Raw genomic sequence first — 16,082 nt, 5'->3', positions numbered from 1 at the left:
CTTATCCCAGAGAAGCACATTATGTAGTAGTGAAAAGAATATTTAGATATTTGAAGGGAACATCAGAGTTTGGATTGTGGTATGACAAATCTAATGATTTTACTCTAAGTGCTTATACTGATGCAGATTGGGCAGGCAATATGGATGATAGAAAGAGCTCCAGTGGTGAGCTTTCTTTCTTGGAGAAAGATTGGTTTCTTGGTTAAGAAAGAAGTAGGATTCTACATCAAAAAGTATAGTAGAAGCAAAGTATGTTGTAGCAACAAATAATTGCAATCAAGTCATTTGGATGAAGCATATGCTGAAGGATATAAGGATAGAAATTAGTGAACATGTTGTTATACATTGTGATAACACAAGCACGGTAAATATGTCTAAGAATCTAGTGTTGAATTCTAAGACCAAGCACATTTCTATTAAGTATCATATGTTGAGAAAGAAAGTTGCAGAAAAGGAAATCAGATTGGAGTATGTGAGCACTAAAGAGCATATTGCAGATATATTCACTAAGCCTCTTCCCAAAGAGACTTTTGTGTATTTGCAAGGTAGGCTTGAGATTATGCCCCTTCCTATATTAGAGTAGAAGATGCAAGAGTACATTAGTCCAGTGTAACAAAGCACTTGGATATTGTTGTGAACAATGTCTTTTGACACTCCAGCTAGTAAGAATCAATTGTTGTAAAGTTTGATGCAATAAAGTTGGTTGCTGAAACCTTTGACATTGACGTCAATGGCAGAGAAATATTGCATGAAAAACATTATTATGTTGAAGAAATTTGGCATGAAAAATAGTATGGATATGTTTGACATAAGTTTAGCATGGAATGATAGTTTTTCAAAAGGCACATTGAGGTATATCAATGGGGGAGAATGATTGATTAAGAGGATTTGAAAAGAAGTTGAATAATCTTTTTGTTGGTATTCTTGGAACTAGATGTTTTTCATCTATGTTGCCATCAATGCCAAAGGGGGAGATTGTTAGAAGAATGGTTATATGCATGAATGTTGATGATATTCCTATGGGGAAGTATTATAAATATGTTACTATGATGATATGTTACATTCATGACTAAGTTTGTCATTGATGTCAACATAGCAGTTTTCTATGATGTCTGACAGAAGAATAGTGGAAAGATCAAGTTGGTATGGGCAACTAGTTGAGTGTTTACACTATTAAAGGTTATAGGAGATACTTTTGAGTATCTTGTATATGAAGTTAATGTCAAAATAAGAAATGATATGTATGGAAGAAGTTATGTAAGTTTTGATGATGTCTTTTTTGAGATAGAGTTTATAGAGGCATGTTCTGGTAAACTTGTTATATCTCTTAACAGAGTTGTTATTCTGAGAATCAAAGTTGAGGACATGAAGAAGACATGTTGGTGATGGTGTGGCTAAGTTAACTCATCATAATATTGCATGTACAAAAATTTATTCAAGTTACAAGGTGGAAGATTTGTGTTATTGCTAAGTGTAACGTGTTCTTAATGCGGTCCTATAATAATTAATTGAGAAGGTCTAATAGCTGACTCAAGGAATTATTTTGAGGATTCAGTATAAAGAAAGGAAATTTTCCTCTATCATGGTATGGAATGATATGGTTTTGTGATTGATGATAATCAGTTGTAAGAGCAGAATGTGAAGTTGAGCAGAGTAGTGTGGAAGAGAGGGAAACTTCATTGCCAAGGTTTTGCTGAGTGATATGAGGTATTTGGATTCTAGGTTTGTGACCTAGTCTACAAGTTTTGACAGTGATTATTTTGGTTGACAAAACAAAGGAAAGAAAAACACAACAGTAAATTACATGTTTGAGTAGTGAGAAATCTTCTTGTAGTTGAAATTGCATGTTTGGGTAGTGGGCTCTTCTTGCATACATTGTACAACAACTCCTAATAGGGTTGGCACAACTCCTAACAAGGTTGGAATCTCTTAATAGGGATTCAAAGTATCCTAATAGGGACTCTATGTACTAAATGTTGTAATAGCCTCCTAAAAAGTTCCATCCTCTAACAAGGAATATTTATATTAGTACACCATCTTGTGGGCAGTTTTCCCTCTGATCAAGGGTTTCCCTAGTCAACATATCTGGTGTAATTGTCTATGTACATTTTATTATGGTTGTTTTTTTACTTTGGTTGAATTGTTAAGTTTTCTTAAGGAAGATAAATGTTTTAATTATTAGATAACTGATTCACCCCCCCCACCAGTTATTTTGGTGAACTATTGTTCCTAACACACCCTTCCTTGTTGAAATGATAGAAGAGATAAATCTAGGAACACCTAACAAACCAGAGATCATACATTTTGCAGCCTCATTGCCAGAAGAAGAAAATGATGAGTTTGTTAGATTCTTCCTAGAGTCGCAGATCAACTTCACCTGGTTCTATGTAGACATGCTAGGATTAGATCCTAAACTAGTCCTTCATCACTTACCACCAAAAATAGGAGTAAAACCAACAAAGTAAAAGTTGAGAAAGATGAATCCCCAAGTAGCTCTCCTTGTCAAAGTGGAATTGAAGAAACTATTGGATGAAGGCTTCATAAGACCCATTAACTATGCAAAGTGGATATCCAATCTAGTACTAGTGAGAAAACACTCTAGGGGTATGTGAATATGTACAGACTTGTGTGATCTCAACAAAGCATGTCCCAAAGATGACTTCCCATTTCCCAATATAGACATAATCATAGAGATCACAACTGGATATGAGGTGTTATCACTGATAGATGACTTCTCCGAATATAGTCAGATCAAAATAGTTCATGAGAACTAGAACAAACTAACTTTCACATGTCCTTGGGGGACATATTGCTGGAATATCATTCATTTTGGCCTTAAGAATGTTGGGGCAACATATCAGAGAGTAATGACTATTATCTTCTAGGATTAAATGCATGTTCTAATGGAAGACTATGTAGATGACCTACTTTGAAAATCCCTTAGAAGAAGTGATCACTTGGGCACCTTAGACAAAATATTCAATAGAATGGAAAGATATAAGCTACATTTGAATCCTAAAAAGTGTGTATTTGGAGTTGTTTCTAGAAAGCTCCTAGGGTATATTGTTTCTCAAAGAGGCATTGAAGTTTACCCTAAAAAAGTGCAAGAAATACTTGAGATGTCTCCTCCAACAAATCTAAGAACATTAAGAAGCCTACAAGGAAGATTACAGTCTATCCATAGATTAATTGCACAACTAGAAAATAAATGTCTCTCATTTCAACATCTATTACACAAGGGAGTATCCTTTCAATGGAACAACCAATGTGATGATTCTTTCCAACAACTCAAAGACTACCTTCTATATCCACTAGTTCTAATGGTTCCTATTATGGGCAAACCATTTATTTTCTACATCTTAGCTACATAAATAGCATTAGGATCTCTCTTAGCACAAACTGATGAACAAGGGAGAGAGTGAGTGATTTATTACATTAGTAGAACACTTGTGGGATATAGACTAAACTATTTTCTTATTGAACGAGCTTGCCTTGTTGTTGTCTTTGTAATCCCAAAGCTAAGACATTACATGCTACATTATAAAACCATGCTTGTCTCTAAGATTGACCCATTCAAATATCTCCTAAGTAAAGATGCTCTTACATTGCGCTAATCCAAATGGGTATTGTCCTTAGTGAATTTGACATAGAATATGTGGACAAAAAGGCAATCAAAGGACAAGTGATAGTTGACAGTTAGCATAAGCACCCAGATGATCATCTCATGTTGATAGATTTTCCAAATGAAGCCATATTTAACATGGATATATCTAATGAATGGAAGCTTTAATTTGATGGATCACATTTAAGAAATGGTTCAGGAGATGGAATTATGTATGTCACACCCCAAGGAGACATAATCCCCAAGTCATATCGGATAGCATTTAGTTGTACAAACAACATAGTAGAGTACGAGGCAATGATAACAGGACTAAAGCTAGCCATCCAATGGAACATACAATATTTACAAGTATATGGTGATTCCTAGTTAGTCATCTGACAAATCAATGATGACTATGAAACCAAAGATGATAAGTTAATGCCTTATAAATAGATGGCAGATTTTTTCAAATCTAAAATTTTCACCATCTCTTTTCATCGGCTCCCAAGAATACATAACAAGAAAGTTGACGCTATGGCCACTATCACTTCTATGATTGATATGCTTCAAAATGTGTAATGTTGCAAGTTCCTCATAGAACAAATCTTGATTCTAGTATTTGAGCTCTCTTAATCATACATTTTGTAGCCTCATTGCCAGAAGAAGAAAAGGATGAGTTTGTTAGATTCTTCCTAGAGTCGCAGATCAACTTCACCTGGTTATATGCAGACATGCCAGGATTAGATCCTAAACTAGCCCTTCATCACTTACCACCAAAAATAGGAGTAAAACCTACAAAGTAAAAGTTGAGAAAGATGAATCCCCAAGTAGCTCTCATTATCAAAGTGGAATTGAAGAAACTATTGGATGAAGGCTTCATAAGACCCATTAACTACGTAGAGTGGATATCCAATCTAGTACTAGTGAGAAAACACTCTAGGGGTATCTGAATATTTACAAACTTGTGTGATCTCAACAAAGCATGTCCCAAAGATGACTTCCCATTTCCCAATATAGACATAATCATAGACATCACAACTAGATACGAGGTGTTATCACTGATAAATGACTTCTCCAAATATAGTAAGATCAAAATAGCTCATGAGAACTAGAACAAAATAACTTTCACATGTCCTTGGGGAACATATTGTTGGAATATCATGCATTTTGACCTTAAGAATGTTGGGGCAACATATCATAGAGTAATGACTATTATCTTCTATGATTACATGCACGTTCTAATGGAAGACTATGTAGATGACCTACTTTGAAAATCCCCAAGAAGAAGTGATCACTTGGGCACCTTAGACAAAATATTCAATAGAATAAAAAGATATAAGATACATTTGAATCCTAAAAAGTGTGTATTTGGACTTTTTTCTAGAAAGCTCCTAGGGTATATTGTTTCTCAAAGAGGCATCGAGGTTTACCCTAAAAAAGTGCAAGCAATACTTGAGATGTCTCCTCTAACAAATCTAAGAGCATTAAGAAGTCTACAAGGAAGATTACAGTCTATCCATAGATTAATTACACAACTAGCAAATAAATGTCACTAATTTCAACATATATTACACAAGGGAGCATCCTTTCAATGGAACAACCAATGTGATGATTCTTTCCAACAACTCAAAGACTACCTTCTACATCCACTAGTTTTAATGGTTCCTATTTTGGGAAAACCATTTATTTTCTATATCTTAGCTACATAAATAGCATTAGGAGCTCTCTTAGCACAAACTAATGAACAAGGGAGAGAGTGATCCATTTATTACATTAGTAGATCACTTGTGGGATATAAACTGAACTATTTGCTTATTGAATGAGCTTGCCTTTTTGTTGTCTTTGTAAACCAAAAGCTAAGACATTACATGCTACATTATAAAACCATGCTTGTCTCTAAGATTGACCCATTCAAATATCTCCTAGGTAAAGATGCTCTTACATTGCACTAATCCAAATGGGTATGGTCCTTAGGGAATTCGACATAGAATATGTGGACAAAAAGGCAATCAAAGGACAAGTGATAGTTGACAGTTAGTAGGAGCACCCATAGTAGATGATCATCCCATGTTGATGGATTTTCCAAATGAAGCCATATTTAACATGGATATAGCTAATTAATGGAAGATTTACTTTGATGGATCGCATATAAGAAATGTTTTAGGAGATGGAATCTGTAATCACCTAAAAATGGTCATCTAGACTATTAGCCCCCTTCTCAGCATTTTGGCTAAAATAATTTAATCATTTATCTAGACCAAATTGTTAATAATCAATTTATTTGATTATAACCTATAGTTTGACTATGCTATCCTAAGTTCATTATTTGATTAAAAGAACATGTCCCCTTTTAATTAAATAAAAGACCCCATTCTTCTAACCCACGTAAAGTGCACACATAAAGTCCTTTTTCTATTTTACAATTAAAAGAAAAGGCTTGTGAGACTTTTGTCTTATGTGACAAGTCAACTTATATTCTATTGGTTGACTTGTGTGTGCACATGGATCACTCCTCTTTTCGAATTCCACTGTTGATCATCCACCATCTTCATCTTGATCTCCACCATCCACACATCTTTAAAAGGGAGAGAGCTTTCCCCCTTAAAGCCCTCAATCCTCATTTTGAATATTGTTATGCTGTAGGTTTTCTAACAGGTTTCTTTGGAGCTTTGTGGAGAACTTCTATTTCTTGTCTACATTCTCTCATCCATGGAATCATGGCATTTTAGCTTAGCTTAGCTTTCATTTTTACATGTAGCTTAATCTCACATAGCTTAATAATGGTATTGTAACACTCTCATCCATGCTTAGAATAGTTGCACTTTGCATATTCATTCTAGTGTAGTCTTCATATTTGCATTTGCATCCTTGAGGAACTCCTTGGGACATTTGCATTCTTGCATCTTGTCTTTTGAACCTCCCATTGCATGGTTTACTAGCAAGAAGAGTATCTCTAAGGCTCATCTAAGAGCCTTTGAATTTGAAATACACTCTCTTGCACTCCGTGGATAGGGAGCTCTAAGCCGGCATCCAAGCATTCCAACTCATAGAATCGTTTGGATAGAATGGTTTAGAGTGGGACACTTTCGAGTGTACAGAATCATGTATGTCACACCCCAAGGAGACATAATCCACAAGTCATATCAGATAGCATTTAGTTGTACAAAAAACATAGTAGAGTATGAGGCAATGATAACAGGACTAAAGCTAGCCATCCAATGGAACATACAATATTTACAAGTATATGGTGATTCCTAGTTAGTCATTTGACAAATCAACAATGACTATGAAACCAAAGATGATAAGTTAATGCCTTATAAATAGATGGCAGATATTTTCAAATCTAAATTTGTCACCATATCTTTTCATCAGCTCCCAAGAATACATAACAAGCAAGTTGATGCTATGACCACTATCACTTCTATGATTGATATGCTTCAAAATGTGGAATGTTGCGAGTTCCTGGTAGAACAACTCTTGATTCTAGTATTTGAGCTCTCTCAATCCGAGTTCATGTGTGAACTTGTTAGTCCCAATTCCCCCTAGTATCAAGACATTTATGACTATCTACATGCCCAAATCCTACCCCCTGACTTATCCAAGAAAGAACATCGAGCCTTTATTTGTCAAGCTACTAGATACGTCATCATTGGTGATTCCCTTTACAAGAGATCCTTTGACCAAACCCTTCTCATATGCCTTGACTTGTAAGAAGCCAAAATTGCCTTACACAAGGTACATGAAGGTATATGTGGAGGTCATTTCAATGGTTTGATTCTAGCAAAGTATTAGAGCCCGAGTTTCTACATGGGGAGCTCTAGGTATATTGGAACACAACTAGTTATTAACTAGTTGAAACTAAAATGAAACTTTAAACTATTATGTATATCTTTTTCAAACTGAAACTTGAACTGAAACAGAACTTAAACTTTTAGTTGTATATTTTCAAACTTGAACTTTATACTTCAAAACTAAAATATACTTAAACCTAAATTAAGAAAAACTAAAAATTGAACTTATACTATTTTCAAAACATGTGTCTTTTATGTATGCTTTATAGTAGTATGTTTTATGGTTACTATAGCATCTTGTATCTTAGACATTATTGTAGGATGGTATCTGGGATGAGATCTTCTATTAGAGGTTGTAGACTTGGCCACGGTAGAGGTCGTAGATGAGGCAAAGCCATTAGTGTACATGAGTCTATCCATGAAGGCCCTATTCAGGAATAGAATAGGGAAGAGCATGTCAGTGAGCATTAGGAAGAGAACCATAGAGAGCAGTAGGCTGACTCTGAGGAGGTTGATCTGAGGCAAATGGTGAAAACCATCATTGATCACCTACCTCCTATTCATGGTCAGGATGGAGCACATTAGGTAGGACACAAGAATAGACCTTGGTCTAGGAGCCCTCAAAGGGATCAACATAGATCCATAGTAACTGCTCAGATGAAGGACCTTTAGATGTCCAAGGTTAAGCCCTTTAACAGGCATAGTTCGGGATATGTAGTCGAGTAGTGGCTTATTGTTCTTGATAAGATTTTTGCTATTCAGGACTTTGATAGTAATGTCAAAGTGAGGTTTTCTATTACCAACCTGGAACTCTTTGGAACCACTTGGTGGACTATTGAAGAGAAGAAGCTAGGCATAGACATGAACAGACTCACATGGGAGTTATTCTCAAAAAATTTTTGTGAGTGATTCCTACTAGAGGAATGGAAGCAGCATAGAGTAGATGAGTTCCACAACCTGAGACAGTTCACTATGACCATAGTAGAGTATGAGCTTAGGTTCTATGAGCTCGTGCCCTTTTCGAGGATTAGTGATAACCTAGCAAAATTAGCATAGCATTTCATCAGAGGCTTGAACAACCATCTAGTTGGAGGTGTTAAGGTGTTTGAGCCTAAAACCCTCAAAGATGTGATAAATCAAGCCATCCTTGTAGAGCAGAGTATCAACCTAGGACATGGGGGTTTTTTGAGAGCACCTACAGTATCAGGATCTGAGGGCAACCACAACTTACATGGGAACAAGAAGCCTCCTTTTCCTAAGGGGAATCAAAACTAGCAGTAGCCATAGTAGTCATAGTAATAGGAGGGATCATACCCTTAAGCATAGAGTGGTGATGATGGTTCTAACTCTAAGAAGAATCGCAACACATAGCACAATAGGCAAAATTAGTACATCCAACCTATGCAAAGAAACCATTCTTTTGCTAGTAGGGATAGCCACCAATAGTTGAAATGCACCTCCTATAGGGAGAGGATCTAGCAGAGGCATAAGATGTTACACTTGTGGGTAGATTGGACACATTGCAGCCCACTATCCATAGCGAGTAGCTTATTATTTAGGTTCTAGACTAGTAGCATTTGAGCCCACAGTTAGAGATGCAGGTAGAGCTTACAGGTTATTTGCGGCAATAGATCACCATTAGGCAAACCATCAAGGGACTGTGGTTGAGACTACAAGAGCTATCTGAGGTACACCTCTCTTTGTATTGTTTGATTCAGGTGCCACAGATTCCTTTATTTCACCATCATTAGTTGCCAAGTGTAAGTTGGAAGTGGTTAAGCAAGATGTGGGATTGGCAAGTGAAACTAGCCTCAAACACTAAGGTTTCCATAGATTTTTTGGTCCAGAAGTGTGAGCTAAGCATAGGAAGGTTTGTGATGTTAGTTGACCTTCGAGTTATTCCTCTTGGCTCATACAATTTGGTCTTAGGTATGGATTGGCTTGGCTCTCATAGAGCTAGTATAGACTGTAGGAAAAAGATAATCGTATGTCAAGATGACCAAGGAAAGGATGTGGAGATTGTGGGGATATTGAGGCCTATATCTCTACGGATGATATCCACTATACAGTTGAAGTGGAGCTTTTGCAAGGGATGTTAGGTATTTGCTATTATGGTAAGCGAGTTGGAAGAAGAAGACCTTGCAAAAAAGACTATGGACCACCCTATTCTACAAGAATATGCAGATGTCTTTCTAAGTGAGATTTTGGGCATGCCCTTGAAGAGAGATATTGATTTCAGCATTGATCTCACTCCAGGAGTGGAGCCTATTTCTAGAGCTCCTTATTGTATGACCACTTAGGAATTGAGTGAGTTATGCCTACAACTAGAGGATCTTTTGGCTAAGGGTAGTATCTAACTAAGTGTATCACCATGGGGAGCTCTAGTGCCCTTTGTGAAGAAGAAGGATGGTACTTTGCACCTTTGTATTGATTATAGATTGCTAAATAAGGTGACAATAAAGAATAGGTATCCTTTACCAAGGATCAACAATTTATTTGATCAGATTAAGGGAGCTACAATATTCTCCAAGATCGATCTTAAGTTACAATACCATCAGCTTCACATCAAGGATGCTGATATTCATATGATCACCTTCCAAACTCACTATGGGGACTAAGAGTTCACAACAATTCCTTTTGGGCTTACAAATGCTCCATCAATTTTCATATGTCTGATGAATGGAGTGTTGCATTCCTATCTTGACAAATTTGTACTCGTGTTCCTTGATGATATACTAATATATTCTAGATACTAGAAGGAGCATGAGGAACATCTGCGTTTGGTTTTGCAGTGCTTGAGAGATAATCAACTTTATGCCTTGAAAGATAATCAACTTTATGCCAACACTGTGAAGTGTGATTTCTTTCAATCAAAGATACAATACTTAGGGCACATCATATCAAGTGAAGGTATCTCTGTAAACCCCATGAAGATTCAGGCAATGGTAGATCGGCCCACAACCACTACCATGTTAGAAATTCATAGTTTCATCGGTCTAGCTAGTTATTATCATAGATTCATCCAAAATTTCTCTAGAATAGCACATCCTATCACTTCCCTTTAGAGGAAAGGAAAGAAGTTTTTATGGATGGAGAAATGCGAGGAAGCATTTTGGAAGCTCAAGTAGCTTTTGACTAGTGCACCAATCTTATCAGTAGCTGATCTAGTAGGTGATTTCATGGTGTGTATAGATGCTTCCCTTGAGGGGATTGGAGTGGTACTGATGTAGGATGGACAGGTGATTACCTATGAATCATGCAAACTCAAGGATCACGAGATGAATTATCCTACACATGATCTTGAGTTAGCAATAGTAGTTCATGCCTTAGTGAGATGAAGACATATCTTGTTGAGACATAGATTTGAACTTCATAGTGATCATTGTAGTCTACAATACATTTTCATGCAACCTAATCTAAATGCTAGGCAGACGTGATGGATGGAGTTTCCATGCGAGTATGACCTCAAGGTGAAGTATATTTAGGGGAAGGAGAACATGGTAGTTGATGCTTTGAGTCACAATAGACATGAGACATTATCTATGTCTCTTAGTGTGGATTTGAGGATCTAGATACTTTAGGCACTCCCTACTGATACTTGGAATCAGGAGGTGAGCACAAAGATAGATTCAAGGAGACCATTGGAGGGTAAGTTTTCAAACTATGTTGTAGACTTTGATGGCCTTTTGAGACATTTAGGAAGGATTTATGTATTGCTACTGGATGAGCTTCATGCATTGATCCTATCAGAGGCTCATCATGTACCTTACTCAACACATCCAGGTGTCAAGAAGATGCATGCAGACTTGCGACATCTATTCTATTGGACAGGGATGAAGTGAGACATCGTTGATTTTGTGGTTAGGTGTCTTAAGTGTTAGAGACTCAAAGAATAGTACCAACATTTGGTAGGGCTTTTACAACCAAATCTCATTCCTTCATGGAAGTGGGACATCATCTCTATGGATTTCATGGTAGGATTACCTATGGCTGCTCGTTGACACGATGCTATCATGGTCACCATTAATTGGTTGACTAAGGTGGCAGATTTTTCACCAATGAGGTCATCCTACACTATAGCTTCTGTAGCTAATGTCTTTATGCATGACATTGTGAGACTACATGGTATTCCTGAGAAGATCATTTCGGATAGGGATCCTGTATTCACTTCCACATTTTGGACATCACTGTAGCATGATCTTGGAGCACAATTGAACTTCAGTTTAGCATATCACCTAGAGACAGATGGACAAACAGAGAGTGAATCAGGTTCTAGAGGATATGTTGAGGATGTATGTGATGGATAGAAAAACTCTATGGGAGGACTATCTCTACCCAGTGGAGTTTTCTTACAACAATGAATATCATAGTTCTATTGGCATGGCACCTTTTTAGGCCTTGTATGATTGTCCTTGTCATACACCTTTGATTTGGTACAATCTTGAGGATTGCATCCTATTGGGTCTTGAGATGCTTTGAGATATGGAGCAATAGTTAGTGCACATCTTAGAGCACGTGTCTATGGCACAAGATAGGCAAAAAAAGTATATCGATGCTCATAAGACAGATAAGCAGTTTGTTGTGGGAGAGAAGGTTTTCTTGAGAGTGCATCCATGGAAGAGTATGATCCATTATAGAAAGGGTTCAAAGCTAGCACCTCACTTTGTGAGATTGTATGAGATTCTTTGGAGGATAGGTCTAGTTGCCTATCGTCTTGCTTTGCTGCCCAACCTAGATCGTGTTCATGATGTTTTCCATGTTTCAGTACTTAGGCAATATATTCTTAATGTGGTACATGTTCTTGATTGGAATTCATTGCAGGTAGAGGATGGGCAACTAGCTTTGGAGCCGATTCACATTTTGGAGTAGTGGGAGTTGACCCTTAGGGGTTGAACCATAGATTAGGTAAGGGTCCAATGGGACCCTACTAATAATTCATTAGCTACATGGGAGGATGCATCTGGTTTATGGGATTTATATCCCTACTTGTTTATAGGCTTCCAGGAGTAAGCCTAAGTCTAGGGGGTGGATGTAGTGCCTACCCCTAGTTTACATTTCTGTTATCATTGTCGAACTCTTTTAGGCTAGTTTTATGCTTGATTATTAGTAGTATTATTTTGAGATTATCAGATATTGTTTCACATTTAGTTTATTATATGGTGAGATTACTTGGTACTCTATACTTCATGTATGCATGATGATTACTATAGTGATTTTAGTTATTGATGATGATTAGTTAGATGGATTATCATATGTGTTTTCTTATGGATACTTATCCCATACTGCATGTGTATGGTGTGCTTGTGTGTTTTCTTTATGTATGGTGTTTCTGATGTGGTTAAGGAAGGGAGTCATAGTTACCTGCTAGTTAGGATCTAAACGATGCACCACTTCCTGCCATTACCTATTTAGCTTAGTATATATGTGTTTGTATATGTGTGGATTTCATGCAGATTGTAGATACTAGGTATCAACTTCCCTGAATTGCCAGGATGAGCGTACCCTATCGCATTATCTCAATGGTAAGAGAGGGGAGATAAATTCTTAAGTCTGAATCCTAAACCTTTAACCCATTTTTCTTAGAAAATTAGGACAAGCATATGAGATGATTACCTTCTGAATGCATCAAATGATGTTAATTCATGATTATAACCCTTTAGTTTGATCTTGTATGCTTTTTCCTATGAAGGATTTTTGTATTTTGCCTTATTTGTCTTTGGTGATTTTTCTATTAGTTAAGTCAAATTAAAATTAAATTAATGATTTAATTTAATAGAAAATTGTTATGATATTTTAAATATTTATAAAAGAATTAAATTTAAAGATAAAAAGTGATAAGTTTAATTTTAGAACGTGATAATATTTATTTAATTTAATAATAATATATTTAGAGTTCATTTTAAAATAAATTCTAAATACTATTATTATTTAAGTTATCAAATATTTTATCAATTAAAAGTTTAAAAAATAAATTAAAAAGTGAAAAAGATATTAATTTATTAAAAAATTTAAGATTGCATAATGTGTGCATGAGATTAAAATTTAATAAGTTAATTAAAAAGATAAGTCAAGTGAAAATTAAATAAAGTTATTTTATAATTCAATAAATGTGCATGAAAAAGATAAAGAAAAGATAATAAAGAGTTAAAGTTTGGTGAGCAAGGAGTCCTCTCGAGTGATCACACAATTCGTGCCCTGATTTCAGGAGAGAACTCCATATCACAATTTGAGGGTTCATTTTCGAGGGACCGTGAATTTTGGAAGAAGAAAATTTCAAAAGAGAGAAGGTTTTGAGGGGAGAAATTTCTCTCACAATCTTTTTGGGTGTAGCGATTAGCATCAGAGTCCAAGTAGATTCTTGTGATGATTCACACAGTTTATTACACTTTTTCTTTTCTAGTCTTCATCGTGATTTTCGAATGGTTATCTAAATAACTATTGTGACAAATGTTTCAATATTATGAATTTCTAGTATGTATGTTAAATCTTCTGTACACGAGAATATTAAAAGATCAATATATCCTTCTTCAGTAGATTTAGAAGTGGAAATTGAACGGGGAAGGGTTTTGTATTAAATTCAAAAATTTCAATTAAGAATTTGACCGGTTGGTCGTATTTCCTCTATTTGATTAAAGCTAGAACTTTTTAAAAATATATATATATTTTAAAGGGGGTAGGGTAATTGTTTCCTTTAAAATTTTATATTCATAATTTTTTTAATTTAAAAAAATGTATTAAAAATATATATATAATAAAATAATAATAAAATTGATATGGGAAAGGGTGGGAATAACCCACACCCCCCCTTTTCTTTATTATGGCAATTGAAGACTGCTATCGCTGGTACTACGACAACAATTGTACAGAGTACCATTGTTGCCATAGGCCCTACGGCAGCAGGTGCTGTTTTGGAAGGCCGACGAGCCTTATAAAAATAAATGCCAAACTTAATTAATTTTTTTATTAAATGTAATTTTATTTAAAATTTTTAATTATTAATTTTTAAATATTATTTTATTAACAGTTTTAAATTTTAATAATTAATTAAATGTTATTTATATAGTTATTTTATTTATACTTATTAATTAATTAAATTAAATTAATTTATTTAATAATGGAAATTATGTGATAGGATTGTAGATTTATTTAACTATTAATAATTTTGATTTTAATGAAATTGCCAATTATTTTATTTAAAATCAATGAGAATTATTTTAATAATTTAAGTAAATAAATGATTATCCTTAGAATATTTTAGGGAAATTGACTTAAAATATAATGGGGGTAATTCTAAATTTGATTTGAATAAATGAATGGGTTAATTTGTAGGGTAAATTGAGAATCTTATATACTTGAAAAGTACATTGAAATGAAAATTGAGAATTTACATTTAACTCATCATGTATTGTCAGAATCAAACCAAACTATGAAACCTACACTATGTTATCTGTATGTTGTCTATGTTTTGGGTTTGGGTTGATTAGAGTGTTGACCAATTTTAGGATGTCTACCAGAGGCTTGGGAGTTTTGTGAATGTGGTATTATGTTGAACTGATCTTGATCTTTTTAACTCAACCATGGTAATGTGTTGGTATGCTTTTTGATGAGTTTGTTTTATATTGTTGGTTATTGTTTTCAGTGTTATTATGGGATAATGAGATGAAATTCATGACCTACTTGACTTAACCATTTTGAGTCTTCGATCAGTATTTTTGGGATACTTTCTAGTTTCTTGTAGAGAACTGATGGGTATTGTGATTTATCTTTTGATGCTTTCCAATCACTTGTATAAGACTGAGGTGATTTACTATGATTCTTTGATTTGTGATTTCATGACCTTAGGGTAGGTTATCTATATGTAATGTTGGGAAGTGGCTTGCAATGGAGGTCGGGGCCCTAAGTGGCTGCTAAGGTAACCCATTGTAAATTGTTTAATAAGTGAAAAAACTACACTAAATGAGATTAAAATGAACTTAATAAGAGTCTTTGTATGTTCTCGCCCATGCCTCGAGTGCTAGTACAGACTAGGATGGGAGTAGAGAGAACGCTTGGTTACAACCTTGCATTGTTAGTATGCCTTGTCAGTATGAGAGGATACGAGTGCTGCATAGGGTTACTAGGGGTCGAGGTCCAGAGAGACTTCTAGGGTAACTCTAGCATTGATTTGTGCGATGACACTTGCTCGATTACATAGTAGGTTTCCTATGTGTCTTTGTGTGCCTCTAGGTTTAGATGTTGATTTATCTTGGAACGTTTGAGTTAGATTATTTTTAGGATTGCCTGGACTTAGAGAGTACTTTTGATATTTGGATTGTTATCCTATTTGGGACTTAAGACTATCTTCTTAGCATGGTGGGAGTGGGCTTTTTTGGGTTGCCACGTGGTTGGGTGGTAGTGCTTTTTACTCTTACCATTGAGATCCATCCGTTGATACCATGGATGGAGTTTCCTTGTCTTCTTTTCCTTTCATTCTATCTTTGTGTATTATGATGGATGGTTGTATCTTTATGATGGATAGTTATATCTTTATTATGGATGGTTTCATTTATTACACTTTACTTTATACCATGGATCCAAGGAGGATGATGTAGTTCTATTTTTATAAATGTATATTTGCCTTTCATACCCTATGACATGTACAGTGGATGATTGAGCATTCCAAATTTTATTACCAAGTGGTATTCAGAATA

The sequence above is a fragment of the Cupressus sempervirens genome, chromosome 9 (genome assembly GCF_028749045.1).
Source record: "Cupressus sempervirens isolate cs-2001-9-10 chromosome 9, ASM2874904v1, whole genome shotgun sequence".
NCBI lineage: Eukaryota > Viridiplantae > Streptophyta > Pinopsida > Cupressales > Cupressaceae > Cupressus > Cupressus sempervirens.
Note: the sequence above shows the minus strand (reverse complement) of the source record.